This window comes from Lactuca sativa, chromosome 1 (genome assembly GCF_002870075.4).
Source record: "Lactuca sativa cultivar Salinas chromosome 1, Lsat_Salinas_v11, whole genome shotgun sequence".
NCBI classification, from domain to species: Eukaryota; Viridiplantae; Streptophyta; class Magnoliopsida; order Asterales; family Asteraceae; genus Lactuca; species Lactuca sativa.
In genome coordinates, this window is record NC_056623.2 from 89,196,252 (window position 1) to 89,216,883 (window position 20,632).

Below are 20,632 nucleotides of genomic sequence, written 5' to 3' on the forward strand. Positions count from 1 at the left end.
ATTTGTCTGGCCGATATCTTGAAGAACAGAGGATTATATGATCCCTTATCTAAAGGAAGCGTCACTGACTGGGTCAGAGTTTGACAGCGGCTTTTAAGAGCTACAATTGCTAGCTGGTTTTAAGTCGTACTTGCAGTTATAGTTATTAGACTTATCCAAGTGGGGGACTGTCGGATTAGGTGTCTAAGCTCATACCTATAATTGGTATGTACTTGACCCGAGAGTAGCATGGTCCTTTTGGGTTGCCTTCACCAATGCAATTTGATAGGATGGACTTTTGAGAATAAGGTTATTTGTGATCCGTTAATATATTACAAGTATAATATATTAATATGAAATCATATTATTTAATTCGTATTGATCAAGAATTAATTTGGAATTAATTTAGTGATCAAAAGAGACTAATTAAATACACGGGGACTGATTTGGTAAATCAATGATTCTTATAGTGTGGGCCAATGATCCATGGTTAATTAGGATGGGCTAAGCCAACATGGATAGTCCATGGAGGTTTAACCCATGGAGCCTAAGTAAAATGAAGGGTAATGGTGCATTAGGGTTTTTATGGATGTAACCCTAGCACTTGTAACACTATAAAAGGAACTCCCTAGAGCTAAAATTTGTGGTCATATACATTCTTGGAGAGTGTGAACCGATTTTGTGCTAAGTAACTTATTCTCTCAAGCTTCCTTTTGCACTTGGTGTTTGTGACACATTAGAGGCATCACATTTGAGGTGCTAAAGCTTTTGAAGGCCAAGAATTACAAGTCCTATTAAGAGGTAAGTTATCTAACTAGTTATGTTGTTCGATTGTAAACTTTTATGCTAGTTAGGATGTATGCTTTGGAAAATCAAATTGCATGTATAATTAGAGAAAACATAGATCCAAAGCATCTAGGGTTGCATGTGCACTATAAGGTTGTTAGAGTGCTCAAAACCCTTCATTTATCTTGGCCACTGGTGAGAAGGTCTCATCATAGTCAATCCCTTGGGTTTTATTAAAGCCCTTCGCAACCAGTCATGCCTTGAAAGTGTGTACCTTTACAACCATGTCGGTCTTCTTCTTGAAGATCCATTTGCACCCCAAATGTCTTTCGACCTAGTACATGATCAACCAAATTCCAAACTTTGTTATGATACATAGACCGGATCTTGCTATTCATTGCCTCTTTCTACTTGGCAGCTTCAGAGCTCGCCATCGCTTCCTTGTAGTTAGCTGGCTCATCCAAATTTACCAGTGTACCATCACTGATAAACATGTCACCATCCAACGTTATATGGAAACCATAGAACGAATGTAGCATGCTAACCTTATTGGATCGACGAAGAGGTAATAAATTGGCAATGGGTTCAACAGGAGTCTCATCGTATGGTTGAGAGCTAGTGTCTTCTAAGGTTCCCTCACTGGTTGACTCCTAAATCTCTTTAAGGTCAATTGCACTCCCACTGTCCTCTTTGAATATGAGCTCTCTCTCATGAAAGACTCATTTCGAGCTACAAAGCCCATGTTATCACTAGGTATGTAGAACAAGTATATAAAATACTTATGTGGGTAACTAATGAAAATACACATCTCGCTTCTAGGTTCTAGATTGTCATGAGTCTCTCGTCTAACGAAAGCTTCACAACCCTAGACCTTCATATGGGCAAGTGAGGGAACTTTCCCTGTCCACATCTCGTGAGGTGTTTTGGCAACCTTCTTAGTAAAGACAAGATTAAGGATATGAGTAGTTGTATTTAAGGCATACCCCCATAAACAAATAAGAAGAAAGCTCGAATCATCATGGAACAAAACATGTCTAATATGGTCTGATTACGCCTCTCAACCACACTATTAAGTTGTGGTGTCCTAGGAGGATTCAATTGTAAAACCATTCCATATTCCTTAAGATAGTCATGGAAATCGATACTAAGATACTCTCCGCCTCTTTCGGATCGGAGCATCTTTATTTTCCTGCCCAATGGATTCTCGACCACGTGTTTAAACTATTTGAACTTTTCAAAGGTTTTTGATTTATGTTTGATTAAGTAGATATACCCACGTCTGCTATGATAATCCATAAACATCATGCAGAATAGATTAGCATCCCTTATGGTAAATCTAAAGGATCCACACACATCTGTTTGTATGAGATCAAAAAAAAACCTTCACATCTTTAACAAGACCCAATGAAATGCGTTTTTGTCATCTTTCCTAAAAGACAAAACTCACATTCATCATCTGACCTTAAGTCAAACGATTCTAACACCCCATCCTTTTGGAGTTAGGCAATGCGTTTCTTGTTAATGTGCCCACGATGATAGTGCAACAAGCATGCTTTGTCTACTCCATTATACGAATCAATGTGAAATACACTATTATCTAAGTTATCAACACAAGTCATGTTTCATACACACCATTACAAGGTAAATATTTAAACATAAAAACTCCATTTTATAAGCTAAAATTGATCCATTCATTCATCAAAAGAATATCGAAAACCTTGTATGAACAATGCATGAAAAGAAATAATGTTTCGGGTCATTTCTAATGAATAACAACAATTTAACAAATCAATCCTAAAATCACTACTAAGCATTAGACTATAAGTTCCAATATTTGTAACAGATGAAGATCGCCTATTCCCCATGATCAAATTTATTCTTCCATGCTCCACTTCCTCACTTTCTTTTAGTCTCTACAAATCAGAACAAATGTAAAAATCACATCTTGTATCAAGGACCCAAGATGATTAAATTGTGAGTCATTGACTTGAATAGTGTATATATCTGCCAACGAGGGCTTGACTTTTCCATCCTTCATGTCTTGCAAGTACTTGGCACAACTTCGTTTCTAGTTGCCCTTTTTGTTGCAATAGTATGAAATGACCTCTTTGGGATCACTAACAACTGGAATATTAGAACTGGGATTGGGCTTGGGCTTGGACACACTACTAGACGATCCAACATGCCTCTTTCCCTTCCAATTTCATTGAAGATTTTCCTTCCTCTTTTTTCCCCTGATTTGCCTAATGGCTAGGATTAGAGCACTTATTGTAGAAGGTACTTGATTCTTTTCGCATCCCTAATTCAGCTGTCTGTAACAAGTTATGGAGTTGGGTCAACGTGGTCTCTATGTTGTTCAAATAATAAGTTAAAATAAACTGACCATAACTTAGAAGCAAAGAGTTAAGGACCATATCTATGACCAACTCTTTTTCAAAAGACACGTTGAGCTTCTCCAATCTCTCCACCTTGTTGGATTTAGTGTCTAAGCCCATAACTATAATTGGTATGTACTTGTCTCGAGAGTAGCATGGTCCATTTGGGTTGCATGACACCGGAACAATTTGTAAGGATGGACTTTTGAGAAGAGGATGTACATGATTTATTAATATATTATAAGTTCTAATATATTAATATGAAATCATATTATTTAATTAGTATTGATCAAGAATTAATTTGGATTTAATTTTGTGATCAAAAGATGCTAATTAAATATAAGGGGTTGATTTGGTAAATCATACATTCTTATGGTGTGGGCCAATGATCCATGATCCTTGTGTTGGGCTAAACCCATGTGACACCCCTTGGATGATCCATGGAGGTTTAAATCCATGGAGCATATGGAATATGGAAAGTCATGCACATTAGGGTTTAGATGGTGTAACCCTAGTTTTTTCACACTATAAAAGAAACCCCTTGGCTACCAAAATCGGCACCTAAGTGTTCTTGGAAGAGCCATAGCCGATTTTTTAGTGCAAGTATTCTCTCTCAAGTCCTCAATTGTTGGTGGTGTTGTGTGAAGCATTTGAGGCATCACATTTGGGGTGCTAGGCTCTTAAAGGTCCAAGGAATCAAGCTACAAGAAAAGGTATGTGTTCTAACTAGATTTTTGTTATACTAGTACCCATGTTTGTATGCTTGTTAGGGACATGTTTTGGAAAATTATTTAACATGTATAATTAGAGAAAACATAGATCCAAAGCATTTAGCGTTGTATGTGCACCTTAAGGTTGTTAGGATGCTCAAAACCCTTCACACCTATCTTTGTGTTCTTTGAACATGATTGCAGAGAGATTCTCCCTCCTTCAATTTGCAAGCCATTAATGTCTTAATGGCCAAATATCTCTCTTCGCGTGCTTTCTTGTGAAACTTTTCTGCAAGATCTAAGCACATCTCATATGGCCAATAGTCCTCATATAACTTTTGCAACTCAGGTACCATGGTTGCAACGTACCATGGTTGCAACCATTATGTAAGCGACCTTTGTTGAGTTTTCATAGTGTTTCATGTAGGTGGCAAGCTCTTCTGGAGTAACAATTAACTCATTGACATCGAGTAGATATTTCTTGATAACATACTCTTTTCTCTCATATCGAAGAGTCATTTTGAGATTTCGCATCCATTCCATGTAGTTTGAACTAGCTAATTTTTCTTTTGATAAGATCGATAGAAGAGTGAAGCTTGACTTATTTTTGGTGGAGGTTTGAGCATCAGTAACATTACCAGTTGAAGTAGACATCTATAGGAGAAGAATAGTTTTAGTTAATTGACACAAATTTCTTAATATTTTGACCCATAATAAATATATAAGGCTATGATCCACCTGTACAATTCACAATCTAGAGGAGGGATGTCGTAATCTAATTGTGAATTTATAAAGGTAGGTAAAACAATTCACCAATTTCAATATATGAAATTCATAGATCTTTTGAGATTCATTGAATCTATCAATGGCATGTTTAATCTCATATTATGCTCTTTTATTTGTGACTAAGATACTGATGATCACAAACAAGATGTGAATAACCATGCAAACATGCTTGGCAACCTCGAGGTCTTTTATCATCTCAAGTTGATATTCCGGTTAACCACACACACTCCATCAACAATGATAATTTATGATATGCCCATCATATCTCTTTATATTCCCTATTAATGGGTCGGTTAACCACACATGCTCCACTAACGACATATAAAGCATGATGTGCGTTTTCATGGATTAGCATACTTTTCACATTTTTCCTAAAGTAACTACAGTGAGATTTTTAAAGAAGGTTCAAGTACTTTTGTATCATTATACTTTTAATGATGTTATATCCTATCGAACTAGTTCTGCTAACGACCCTCCACCAAACAACAGAGTGGTGCGTGGAGTTGACACCCATTCAACAACCAGTTTATAAGTTGCTTCCTTATACCCCTTCCCCCTTATAGTATGGCTTCGTGAATAAGGCATACTAGCGATTCGACTAACTTATTCTTATACATATATTAATTAAATTTTAATAATAATATATATAAGGTGTATTTTCAAACATTTCAAAATACAAGGTTTAAACTTTTAATTATCTAAATTAAATTTAAACCAATTATGATTTAATATTTATCTTTTAATTAACCTTTAATTAAATTAATTTAAATCATTAGGGATTAAGTAATTATTTTCTATTAAACAATAAATAACATAATTCAAATTTAATCATAATCTAAAACCCTTTTAATTTTCAAAAATTAGGGTTTTAGTGTTATCCAATTTTAATTATTCAAAATTTAAGGCTATTAAAATAATAATTATGGAAATAGGAAACCCTAAGGAAAACCTAGGATTTTCGAAATTTTGGGTGGAGGCTAGGGTTTCAAGAACCCAATCCATTTACAAAAATTCAATCCCATTAGGCTTTAATTTCTATTAACCATAATTTTGATATATTAACTATTATGCACAATCAACTAGAAAAATATGGCTTTGATACCACTGATAGGTTTTGTAGGCTATAAATTAAAGCATGAGGTGAAATAACTTAACCCTTAAGTTCATATGCAACCTACTTTAGATCTCAGTTTTCTCTATTGATAGCTATAATTTGTGAACATCAAAGAACCCTAGCCTATCCTACTATTATCGAAAATAAAAAAGATTAGGTTTTACATGACTTTTGATTATTATTGTAAATAACACCAAAAGCTTGATGTCTCTAATGGTTTGACCCAAACCCTAGCAATAGAAGATTTGACAAGACAGAGGAGAGGGGGCAGAAATTTGACTCTTCTTGTTTTAGGTATGCTTGGATGAAAATGGCGAACCTAGAGGGTCCTATTTATAACAGATAGGAAAAGCCTAGATAACCTTAATTTGAAATAAAGTAATATTATTTCAAATCTGACTTTATCTAGTTTCCTTGTTATCAATATGGAGAATTCTAGAAACCCTAGAAGGCTCCTAAAATTCAGCCACCATAGGAACATTCCAGAATTCTCTCTTGCTCAACTTTTAAATAATTACAACTTCAGTCCTTACACTATAAATTAATCCAATTACTCCCAAAACTAATCCCAATTAAATTTTTATTAATTATTAATTAGATAATACCGTTTTTAATTAAGACATTAATAAATTATTTATTTATTAAGCATATAATACTGATGGGTTTTGAGCAAAAGAACAATCCTATGTGCTCATGCAAAACCCTAAAGCTTGGACCTAGGTTTCTCTATTGTACATGCAATTCATCCAAGACTTGAATACCCTAATCTAGCATACTACAAAGTTTAAGATCTATATAAATAATCAAATAAGAATATTACCTCTTGATTGTAGTATGAAACTTGAATCTTCAAAGCTTACGAGAACAAAGCACCTCAAATGTGATGCCTCTAATGGCTTACAAACACCAAGGCAAGAGGATGATGTCTAGGAGAGAGGATGAGAGGCTAGAATTCGGCTCCAAGCTTCCAAGGGATCAAGTGGCTGAATTCTGATGCGTTAGGGGTCCTTTTGTACTTGAGCTGCTAGGGTTTCAGACAAAACCTTAATTGGATAGCTTAAGCCTTAAGCAGTCCACAAAATCTTCCAGAATAAGGCCCCTTGGACGAATTCAAGATGGACTCTACCTTAATTTCGTCCATGCCTTAATCCATAAGAATTCTCAGCCCAAAATCAATTGTCTTATAATTGCAGTTCCAGTCCCCTTTATTTAATTAATCTTTTTTAGTTACAATAATTAATTATTGACTAATATTAATTAAACTATATGATTTCTCTTTTAAAATATTATTCTTATAATATATTAATAAACCACAATAAACTCTCTCTTAAAAAATCATCCTGTCAAGTTGCTTTGGTGAAGGCAACCCAAAAGGACCATGCTCAACCGGATCAAGTACATACCAAATATAGTTATGGACTTAGACACTAATCCAACAGCCTCCCACTTGGATAAGTCTAGTAACTAAACTTGCAAGTACGACTTCATAATCCGATTAGCAATCGTAGGTCTCATAAGCTGCTGTCGAACTCTGATCTTATCAGTAACCTATCCTTCAGATAAGGGAACGTCCAGTCCTTCGTTCTAGATATTATGTGGACAATTACATGGAACATAGTCATACTTATTGTCCAGCAGTTTGTTTCTCGATCTCTGATTTGTCTGACATAGAACTTAATTGAACAAATCAATTCAGTCCTGACCGGGCCCGACACATAATTCAAACTAAATCATCGAGGGGCCCAAATATCACTTTAACCCTCTTAGGATAAAAGGAATAGATAAACTTTGACTTATATGTATTTACCATTCACTCATCAAATCATGCACAACAATGCGTTTTATAACATCAAGTTACTAATGCATTTACGCAATATCAATGCACAACTAACTTGCAAACAATAAATCATATTTCTAGGTTTAAAGACTATGATATTATCGTATTGTGATTCGTGATAAATTCCATGAAGCGATACCAGCAAGCGTGGGCTTAATCCAATGCTCAAATCTTATTCATAAGCACTCATGAACGTTGTAGCTTTACTCATAAATAATACTCTTTACTCATAAATAATACTCCTTTATTTAATCATCAAATGTTAACTACAATTTATCTATTACACGTTTCGAAGCTATCTAATGTAAACTAATATCGTCCTTCAGCCCAATGCTCCTAGCGTGCTACAAGTGCTTAACCCTACTCAGTCCCTTCGTAAGGGGATCTGCTAGGTTATCCTCTAACAATACTCTTTTCACAACGAGGAGTCCCTATTCCACCCGATGTCGAATAAAATGATATTTTCTGTCGATATGTCGACACTACCATGATCTCTCTGTTCCTTGGTCAAGGCAACCCTCCTTCATTATCACGGAAAATTTCCATTGGCTCCTTTATGGCTGGAACAACTCCAAGGTCTCCAATGAATTTCTTCAACCATATTTCCTCCATTGACACTTCACTCGCCGCTATATATTCTGATTCGCATGCTGTCTCGGTCAGTCTGAAAACCGGAGTCACTATACCCTCGCACCCTTAAGTCATCACTCCCACTAAGGACTAGAAACCTTTCCTTGGTCCTCTGAAGGTACTTAAGAATATTCTTGACTACAGTCCAATGTGCTCTGCCATGGTTCCCTTGATATCTGCTGACCATGCTCAAAGCAAAGGCCACATCAGGGAGAGTACAAGTCATAGCATACATGATCGAGCCAACTATGGAAGCGTAAGGTACTCGGCTCATCTCTGCTATCTCGACTTTGGTAATCGGACTTTGAGTCTTACTCAACTTGGCATTACTTTGGATCTATAACTCCCCTTTCTTGGAATTATCCATACTAAAACGTTTTAGTACCTTGTTCAAGTAAGTATTCTGACTAAGTCCAATTAGTCTTTTACTCCTGTTTCTCACTATCCTTATTCCCAGAATATAGGCTGCCTCTCCGAGGTCCTTCATAGCGAAACACTTCCCAAGCCAAGACTTAACTTCCTGCAGGGTCAGGATGTCGTTTCCTATGAGCAGTATGTCATCGACATACAATACGAGGAAGCTAACTATACTCCTACTGGCTTTAACATATACACATGATTCATCCTTGCTTCGCAGGAAGCCAAACTCTTTGACCTTCTCGTAGAAACAAATATTCCATCTACGAGATGCTTGTTTTAATTCATAAATGGATTTCTCAAGGTTACACACTCTATTAGGATGCTTTGCATCGACAAAACCCTATGCCTGACTCGTGTAAACATCCTCAACCAACTTCACATTAAGGAAAGCGGTTTTGACGTCCGTCTGCCATATTTCATAGTCAAGAGATGCAGCAATGGCTACCATCACCCTAATAGACTTTATCATCGCAAACGGTGAGAAGGTCTCATTATAGTCAACTCCGGGAGTTTGAGTAAATCCCTTCACGACCAATCACACCATGTAAGTGTGTACCTTCCCATCCCTGTCTGTCTTCTTCTTGAAGATCCACTTGCACCCGACTGTCTTATGACCTGGCACATTGTCAACCAAATTCCAAACTTGGTTGTCATCCAACTCGTCGAGTTCATGGCCATCTTCATGCGACTCGCCGAGTCAACCTTGCGACTCAGCGAGTTCCTTCAGTCCTTAAGCCATACAGACTCATTTAAGCCATGCAATGGCTCCAAATTACAGATCCAAGCTTCTAGGGCATGCTTTTCATGTAAAGTTGCATACTTTACGTGCATGCATGACTAAAAGGGCTCTTAATGCCAAATCTAAGCTCTTAATGGTGTTTCATGCACAAGGATGGCCTCATCCACGACCAAAACAGAAACTTTATGATTCTAGAACTTGAGAAGGGTCCAGATCTGAAGTTACAACTTCAGATCTAGCCCATAGCTCACCAAATTAACTCTAAAAATCCATAAAACCCTAAAACTCAACCACAAAGAGATCTAGAAGAGAATGGGAGTAAAGATTGCAACTTGATACCTCCAAAAGATGCTAGCTGAGGTAAGTTTTGTTTCCCACACCTTCCTTGCTTCAACCCCTTTGCTCTTCAATCTTTTCCCTCCTAGCCAACCTTCTTTCCAAGGCTTAAAACACACTAAAAAGAGTACCACATGAATTAGGGTTTTACTGAGCTCTCACAGACTGTAAAGTGGCCAAAGAAGGCTTAGGCCTCTTTAAATAGGGTGCAAAACCCCAAGATTTAGGGTTTCCTCTGCCAGCTCCTACTCGTCGAGTCCCTCCCTGGACTCGGCGAGTAGGTCACTAAACACGCAGTCCCACCCCGCTAATACTCGACGAGTAGGGCAACCAACTCGTCGAGTAAGACTTAAAACCAAAGAACCTTTTATTTAAATCCATACCTGAGAATCGGGGCATTACATAACTTATTACTTGAATTATAACTGTTGGATTAATGTCTAAGTCCATAACTATAATTAGTAAGATTTGACCCGACCCGGCATGGTCCATTTGGGTTGCATGGCATCGGGACAATTGGATAGACAAGATGAGGAAAAAGGATACTAGTGATTTATATTAATATATTATAAGTTCTAATATATTAATATATGATCATATTATTTAATTAGTATTGATCCAGAATTAATTTATAATTATTTAAGTGATCAAAAGGAACTAATTAAATATGGACTCTTAGATATATATGTGTGATGGGCCAAGTTCATTTAAGTTGGGCTAAGCTTCCATGGATAGTCCATGAAGTTTTTAACCCATGGATCATAAGAAATGAAAGGTCATGGGTATTAGGGTTTAACCCTAATCTCCACACTATATAAAAAGGTCCTTGGTTGGTGAAATTTGCACTTGTGTGGGTACACTAAGAGGGCTAGCCGATTTCACTAAAGAGAACCAAGTATCCTTATTCTCAAGGTTATTCCAAGTGTTCATGGTGTTGTGTCAACCATTTTTAGGTGTCACACTTGGGGCACTAGGCACTCAAGCTTCATGAAGACAAGCTACATCAACAAGGTATGTATTCTAACTTGTTTTATTACCCAAGTATCATAGAGTGTATGCTAGACAGGGTAATACCTTGGAATATTCATATTTGCATGTATAATAGAGAAAACATAGATCCAAGGTATTAGGGTTGCATGTACACTTAGGAGTGTTAAAATGCTCATAACCCAACAGTGGTATCAGAGCCTAGGCTTGTTTTCTTGTTATACTTGCAAAATTGGCTTAAAAATCAAATTGTGGTGCTGTCAGCACAGTAGACTCGCCGAGTCCACTAATGGACTCGCCGAGTCCAAGGCTAAAATCATCCAAATCATTGATTTGGTTCATGCACTCAACAAGTTGGACCCCCTGACAGCATATATTCAACTGTTTTGGCTGGAATTGGACTAGGAACATTACCCTAAGATGTTTTTGGACTTATAAACTTGTTTTTGATGTGGTAATGTTCATGCTAATCCAATTTCAAACATAATTGTCAATAGATTCACGTTTTGTCTTAGTTTAAAATTTATTTTAATTACATGAAAATGTTTGATGTGAATTATCTTTGTTCATATGAGTTGCTGAGATTAATAGATAAGTTAACGGATTATGTGTTTTCAATCCATTTTAATCTAAGAGATGACTCTAAAATGTGTTTGTGTAACTTGTCCTGAAGTTACATGAAAGGTCACATTTAAGTTTCTTAAAACTCATAAAAGTTGGCAAAGGTTACAAAATGAAGTCTTGTTCTCATTAAATGGTTTTATGACTCCATAACTTGTCCTCGAGTTATGGAGGTTCAAGAGTCACTTCATTAAATAATAAGAATGTGTAGCCTTAAGTAGTTCCATAAGTTACAAAAGAAGAAAAGTTACATTCTTTAATAGTTTAAAGTCTTCCATAACTTGTCCTCAAGTTATGGAACTTGAAGAGTTTTTTAATTAAAACTACTTTAAACTCACAAGTTATGGAATTAATTAGTTTTGAATAGTTTCAAAACTTGCCCTCAAGTTTTGGAATTTGAAAAGTTTTCTCTTATGAATACTTTAATTCCAAGTTAGCCCTTAGAATTTTAAAAGTTAATATTCAACCCTTATACTTTATAATATTATAAGTTAATAATATTTATATATATATATATATATATATATATATATATATATATGTATAAGAGTAAAGTCAGTCTTACCGTTAGTAGACGTCATTCACGAAGCCGGTCTATAAGGGGATATAAGGTTACTGCCTATAAAATGACAGTTTAATGGGTGTCCACTTTCACCCACCGCTTCCATGACTAGTGTAGGGTCGTTAGCCGAACGGGTAGGACAAGAACTAGAATTCTCCCTTCATTAAAAGTATTAATAATAAATACTAAGTAACTAAACATTTATAAATTCCCAATCTTAGTTACTTAGGAAAATGTGAATAAGGTGTTAATCCATGAAATTATACTTTGCACTTTGTTTAAGTCGTTAGTGGAGCGTGTGTGGTTAACCGGCACACTAACATGGACTTAACAAGGTAGGCAAAGGGTAACTTAACATTTATCATAGTATCGATGGAGCGTGTGTGGTTAACCGGCACATCGATTAAGGGGTAAATATTAAGTGTACCAAGTATATTTGCATGGTTACTTCACACCTTGTTTTGTGATCCTCGCAATCCCAGTCACAAAACCTGAAGGGCACACTCGAGATTGAAACATGTCATTGAAAAGTTGAATGAATCTCAAAAGAATCTAGGAGTTTCAAAACCAATTAAAACCTAATAATATATTTCTTTTATCTTGGTGGAAATTGGTGAATTGTCATTCACCTACCTTCAAATATTTTATAGCTTAGATTACGGCATCCCTCTTCCAAGTTATAAAATATTTTGTAGGATCCTAGCCTTAATATTTCATATTGGGTGTTATATTAAGGACTTTAGATCAACTATCTTGAATATCTCCCAAAAGATGTCTAGTTCAGACATCTATGATCCTCCCAAATCTCTTGGAACTTCACTTCCTCCACCTCCTCCAATTATTCTCCCTATCCCACAAGTTCAAGGTCACTCTAGCCCTATTGGAAAGCAAGGTCTATGTGTGCACACATCTTGGAGATGAAGTCACATATTGACAAGCCGGGAGAGTTGGGTGTCAAAGTCTTGAGAAAGTTGGATGTCCAATCACTTTCTAAGTCACATAGTGAGTTCCTTTGGGACTCCTATGAAACAGACTATGACAAAACCCTTAATGATCTTATCTATTTGCTAAGATCAACTTCCCAAAAACTTTATGGACATTGACAATGATGACATTGGAAATCTAGAAAAAGCATTCTCTCAATGGAAAGGGATCAGCCATAGTCAATTCAGTTGACCAAATGGTAAAGAGAAATGTTAAGTCTGTGATAGTCCCATGTACCATTATCAATGAGTCCATATGTTAAATAGCCAAAGGAAGGGGCATTGATTGCCAAGCTGCTAAATTTACCTAAGGATGTTAAAGTCAATAAGTTTGACTCTACTTCAGGTAAAGTCCACTATCTAACTATGTTAAGTTTTTACTTTGAGATTCTTATTACATGATGCGACTGGGTCACATATTGATGTTTTAAGAATCAAAGAAAAAGTGGAGAAGGAAGTATATATTGATTCTGATCGTGAAGATGGATTTTGATCGCATGGTTCGGTGATCAGAATTTTGAGCAGGTGCTTAAGAGTTATGATAGATTGCTTAGGAATAGATGACAACAAGTTTTTCATATACATTTGCATTGTAAGGATTAGTTTTTCCGCAAAGTTTTAAAATAAAAGAAAAGTTTTTAATTTTATTTATTTTAAAATATCCTTACAATGGAATTTGTGGAAAAAGATGTTGCTTATATGATTCCATTGATAGCAATATTGGAAATATGAATTTGATTCTTTCATTTGTGGTAGTGTCTAAATTTACCAAATAAGGAAAGATTCTCATCACCCAAGTTTCGATTGGACCGAAACTTGGAATCATGCAAGTTGTATAGTATGATGAATGAGAACTTTCGAGCATTGGAAAATTAAGACTAACTACTTGTTCACATGGATGTGTGAGTCAAGTGAAAGGACTTAAGGATCGAGTACACATTCTTATGCACTGGTCAGGTCCACCACAAAAGATAGATAAGACTATTCGTCATGATTTACTAAAGCTCAGTAAATATGGTTATACTTACAAGCTTAAGTGTAATTCTGAGACATTGGAAAAGGTTCCAATGTATAGCAGAGCGAATAAGAAGAATCAACTTAGGCAGAAAGATAAAAGTTTCTCAAATCTGAAAGATGGGAGAGTACTTTAGCATTATGTTTTGTGATCATCTTAATGATTTAAAAATCATGTCAAAATTAGTCCTCTAAAGTCATCATAGTGTATTCTTATGACTAAGAAGAGGAATCTTGAATTGTTGAAATCATTAAATCAAGAAGATGGGTCATGCTTTGTTCCAAAAACAATTCTTAGAGTCATACTCCAAGATTGTAATTTGAGTGAAACATCTTAAAGAAGGTTTATTAACACTAGTCAAATGTAAGAGTAAAAGGTTTTCTACTCTTGTACATTTGAAATTGGAAAGATGTGATGTTTTGGATAAAACAAAGACCAACTTAGGCCAATTGTGTGAAGTGTTTGTCTTGATTAGAATCCACACTATCTCTTGAATATCTGACAAGAAAGTCTTATATGTCAAGAGGACATTGGGAGTCTTAAAGGTCTTGAAAGTCTCAAGAACTAATCAAGAGTAAAACATAAAGTTCTTCACTAGCACACGACTTGAGGTTTATAACCTATCGTGTTGACATGTCTGTGCCTATTCAAGTTGGCTTTGCATAGGAGCTACTTGGAAGCAATGGCAGGCCCTTGAGTTGCCAAATGGCAAGAATTTAAGATTGCACAAGTTTATTCCATATAAGTGTGGATTTGTCAGTAACCTTGTCCTGTGATTATGGTTTTGACAAATTCATATGGGTAAGAAATCATACACCATAAAAATATAAGTGTCATAAGGTTTCTCTACGATTAATGAAAATGATGGTAAGGAAACACTTTCACTAAGTAGATTTTAAGTAGATATATAGCGATCTTTGCATTCTAAAAGTCGTTAGTAGAGCACACAAACATGGACTTATGAGAAATAGCAAAGGTCTAAACAATTGAGACTATGATTACGACATCCCTTTTCATAGTTCTGAAATTGTTTAGACACACCTGTGAGCTATCTAAGATAAGGTGTATAATTTTGATAAAGTTTTATCAAAGCAATCTAGTATCAGAAATCTGAACTCTGGTAAGAAAGTCAATAAAGTATTGTTTTTCTAGAAGTTCAGTTGATTTCTGAGTACATGTCAAAGCTAGTGGGAGCAAAGTGTTATGATAATAATCATCATGTTAGTAGGAGCATGATAATTATGATAAGTATTGCAAGTTAGCAATGTTAATTATAGAAAACAAAAGTTTCAATTCGTTGGAAAATGTGTTTTGCTATAATTAAGGGAGAGGAAATTATACTTCATGTCAATTCTAAAAGGCTTAGAGTGAGATTTTAATCATCTTTAGTCAAGAATATATATATATATATATATATATATATATATATATATATATATATATATATATGAATTTCATGTTGGATTGGTTCAACATAACGAAATTCTATATACTGCGTTCTCAAAATTCGATTATGGTTACGGTATCCCTCTTCATAGTCAAATCTTGAGAACATGGCAAATAAAAAAATATTGTAGCAAAAGACTGGTCTAGAATCATGTCTTTATGTGAGACATCATGAATCATGTCCCATTTTCTTTGGGTACAGGATCGATTCCATGTGCTATAATATTCATCCTTTCTAAAATTTTCCAAATGCCTGGGGCATTAAGAGGGGAAAAGGTCTAGAATTGGATTTGACTAAAGTGATTAAGCAATTGTCAAGGACAATTTAAGGTTTTACCAAGGATTGGTTGCTCAAGGATAGTTGGAAGTATAGTGTTAACTTTGGAAGGACCATATTGACCTAATCTGAAAAGAGGCAATTCTTGTTCAGAAGTGGTAGTCAAAATGGGAATATAGAGTTGTCTCCATAAGTGGAAGTTATCTATGTAAGAAACTTAATGCAAGAAGAATGTTCAACGGCAATGAACTTTGAATATGAGACTTCGGTTCCATGGAGTTGATCTCCATTGGAATACTCTGTAATGTTTGTTGACAAGTCTTTGTGACTTTGTGCATAATCATTACAAGAGGACCAATGTATATAAGTTTAGAATCAAAGAGATTTCGGTAAAAGGCATGAATTTGGAATTCTTGCATTGCTGTAAGGAATTGGGAGTGTGAAATTAGAATCATGGTTCAATTGGTTATTTCACAAAGTAAAGATCATAAACAAACTTGGTATACATACTTGGATTATGGCATAACTAATGTTTAGACAAACATAGAGTGCATACTTGGTGTATGGCAAAGCTATTGTTTAGAAAAACATAGTGTGCATGCTCGGAGCATGGGACAACTATTGTTTTAATTCAAGAATAAAGTTGATAGCTGAAACAGTATGCAATGAATAATGTTTAATCATATGGTGATAAATAAAACGTGTTTTATTAATATTCATAAGTTCTGAGACCATATTGGATTCAATTATTGTTGTGTTTCATTTTTGCATGTTTTAACTTCCAGAATAACTAGGTCATTCTTCCTGAATGACTAAGTTATTCAAACTATCCACAGTCGGTCATATGTTGGAAGTAGATATGAATCAAGACTGTCATGAGTTAGGCTTGTAGAGGTCTAAGATGTTGGACAAGGTGGTGCTACAACACTCATGAGTGCTCATAAGTTCTAAGTATTGGATTCAACCCGCGCTCATTGGAATCACTTCATGGATTTTATCATGGGTGATCATGAGACGATAATATCTTATATTCTTCAAACCTAGAGATATGAGTTGTTACTATGATTTGGTTGTACATTGATTGCACGAAACCGCATTGGTAACTCGATGTTATAAAACGTGCCTTCGTGTATGATTCAACAAGTAGTAGAACAATCCATATGAGTCGAACTTTATCCATTCCTTTTACCTTTGGGATAAAAGCGATATATGTGGGCCCCTCGGTGATTTAATGATGATAAATATGAGTGCTTGGCCAAGCCAGCACTGATTTGATCTATTCAATCAATCAGTCATCATGAATCGGAAATCGGGAAACAACATATGGACAGAGAGAATGATTTATAATCCATGTGTCAGTCCATATGATATCTAGAATGGAGGAATATATGATCACTTATCTAATGGACAAGTCATTGACAAAGGTTAAAAATCATCGGCAAGGTTAGAGTTCGACAGAAGCTTTTGAGAGCTACGATTGCCAGTCGGTTCTTGAAGTCATACGCAATAATAGTTTTAGACTTATCCAAGTGGGAGACTATTGGATTAATGTCTAGGTCCATAACTATAATTGGTAAGACTTGAACCGACCCGGCATGGTCCATTTGGGTTGCATGGCATCGGGACAATTGGGTAGACAAGATGAGGAAAAAGGACACTAGTGATTTATATTAATATATTATAAGTTCTAATATATTAATATATGATCCTATTATTTAATTAGTATTGATCAAGAATTAGTTTATAATTAATTCAGTGATCAAAAGGAACTAATTAAATATGGACTCTTAGATATATATGTGTGATGGGCCAAGTTCATTTATCTTGGGCTAAGCTTCCATGGATAGTCCATGCAGTGTTTAACCCATGGATCATAAGAAATGAAAGGTCATGGGTATTAGGGTTTAACCTTAATCTCCACACTATATAAAGAGGTCCTTGGCTGGTGAAATTTGCACTAGTGTGGGTACACTAAGAGGGCTAGCCGATTTCACTAGAGAGAACCAAGTATCCTTATTCTCAAGGTTACTCCAAGTGTTCATGGTGTTGTGTGAACCATTTGAGGTGTCACACTTAGGGCACTAGGCACTTAAGCTTCATGAAGACAAGCTACATCAACAAGGTATGTATTCTAACTTGTTTTATTACCCAAGTATCATAGAGTGTATGCTAGATAGGGTAATACCTTGGAATATTCATATTTGCATGTATAATAGAGAAAACATAGATCCAAGGTATTAGGGTTGCATGAACACTTAGGAGTGTTATAATGCTCATAACCCAACAATAACAACAGTTGTCCCATGCTCCAAGCATGCACACTATGTTTACCTATAGTCCTTACTTTGTGATATAGATCAATTGAACACATTTCCAATGATACTCATTTCACAACTCCTAATCCTTATGATTAGTGTAAGAATACCAAATTCTTGCCACTATCAGGATATGTTAGATTCTAACATTTTATGCAATGATCTCTTCGTAATGTTACATCATCAAAGCCACCAATACTTTACCAATGATATTACAAAGTGATCTATTGGAGATTGATAGAAGGCAATTCCATAGATATGAAGTCTCACATTCAAAGTACATTCCTTTGAACATCCTTCTTGCATAAAAGTTTCTAATCTAGACATAGATTGTGACAACCCAAAATTTCCACTCTGTACAAACAATATCACTTCAATAGAAGTTATAACAGTCATAGTCAATTTTCAGACTTTTCGTATAAGTTGGAGTAATCCAGGGTTTACACTTCAGTAAATATCAGGAGAGTGGATGCACTATGGTTTTGTGCAACACTGTTATTCCAACACTCTGTTATATTAGAAATCATTTCAGGAATAAAAATATTTTCTGTCAAAAATATCTCAGGACTATAAATAGATTTCTGAACCAAATTCATTCATTATTCACATTTCCAACTAGAGAAAAGCCATTTTTTCTCTCACGGATCTTCGGGTTTTCATCCCAAATCGTGAGTACGCTTCTCTAGTTGTTTCATAATGCTTATTATATGCTTAATAACATAGATTACATGTCAAATATATGAGATTCGGGAGTTTACCGCCCAAGAATGTTCTTGGGGAGTAAACTCCAAAATGAGGCATAAATGCTTCCTAGTCCCATTTCCTTGTTAAGTAACTAGCTTAGGATTGTATATAAGTATATTTGAGGCTAGAAAACAATCAAAAACACCAAGCTTAGGGTGTTCACGGCCCAAGAACTTCTTGGACCGTGAACTCCAAATTCAAGGGCCAAAATGTGCCCTAACCACCCCTAAAGCTTTAGACATTAACCCCCATTTATTCCTAGCTAAATTGTGGACTTTAAAATATCAAAAGCACCCCCTTAAAGGGAGTTTACGGCCAAGGTAATACTCATAGGCCGTAAACACCAAACAAGGGCACCAAAGTGTGCCTAGGGTCCTCATTAGCCTTAAACAAATACCTAGAAATTGTCATACTTGTGCTTGGGACTTGAAAGAATAAAAATACCCATCCCATGAGAGTTTACGGCCGTAAACTCTAAGGGAATTGACCTTTGGGCCGTAAACTCCTTAAGGGAGTGTTTCTATGCCCTAAACAAATACCTAGAAATTATCCTACTTGTGCTTGGGACTTGAAAGAATAAAAATACCCATCCCATGAGAGTTTACGGCCGTAAACTCTAAGGGAATTGGCCTTTGGGCCATAAACTCCTTAAGGGAGTGTTTCTATGCCCTAAACTACCCAAAGAACTAAGCCACCAAGTAGAACTTATTCTAGAAATCAAATAGCACTTCAAAACACCATGTACCACCAAGTTGAGAGTTCACGGCCGTAAACTCAAGGGTTTACGACCATAAACTCCTTGTGTGGAGTTTATTGAATGTTAAACACATAATTAAGGCCTTTTGGAACATTTATCCCCTTTAGCCTTGTCCCACAACAACCTAGAAGCAACCATTAGGACCTATAACACTTATACAAAGTGTTTACATGTTCCTGCGTGTCCCAACAAATTTTATTAGTTATTATTTGGCTAATTAGTTATATATATATATATATATATATATATATATATATATATATATATATATATATATATATATATATATATATGCTCATTATATGATAACTAGGCTCGTGCGTGTGAACAAGTCTCCGTTTGCCTCCTAGCACAGTATCCGACACTTCAATCCAATCCACTCACCACAAGTGAGTTCATACCCCTTTAATTAACCTTTGAAATACTTTTAATGTTTTAAATGCTTTTATAGGGGGGATACAAGTTAAATACTTATAGTTATTACATCAATCACATGTGATTAATAACTACAAAACCAATGATTTTATTACTGTTCAAACTGTTTATCAAACTGTTTTACTTCAAACTGCTTTACAAACTCTTTTACTTATCAAATACTTTTATTTAAACTTTGTTATATTTCTTATAAATTTCATGCCCATATATGTATAGATATATAAGCAATGTTTAAAGGGCTTAGGAAGGCCATCCGCCCTATTTCCTTTTTCTCGATTTGGATGTGGTCTGGTGGGATTTCGGGTAGCCGTCCGAAGGTCGTTTCAATATTAATTATATGTCAAATGTACTGCGTATTAGTCACATCATTAGTAAGTTACCATCGGGGTAACACAGGATCATACTACTACAATTTCTAGATCAATGAGTCAGTTCATTCATGAGTCAATACTTATTACTATGAGAACATATACAACTATACTAGAAAGAGAACATATACAACTATACTAGGACGAGAACATATACAACTATACTAGAAAGAGAACATATACAACTATACTAGGACGAGAACATTTACACGATACTAGAACAAGTAACATTACATTACATATACATGAATACGTTAACAATTGTGATCCACTGTATCGGAGCATGCCTTAAATGTCATGGCCCGAGTTGTAGCCAGAATTCTCTTGAAGGGAGAGCGTGAGTTTGCGTATAGATCTATACTGGATTGACTATCCTACACCTTGCTGCTAGCTATAGTCGGACCTGCAGG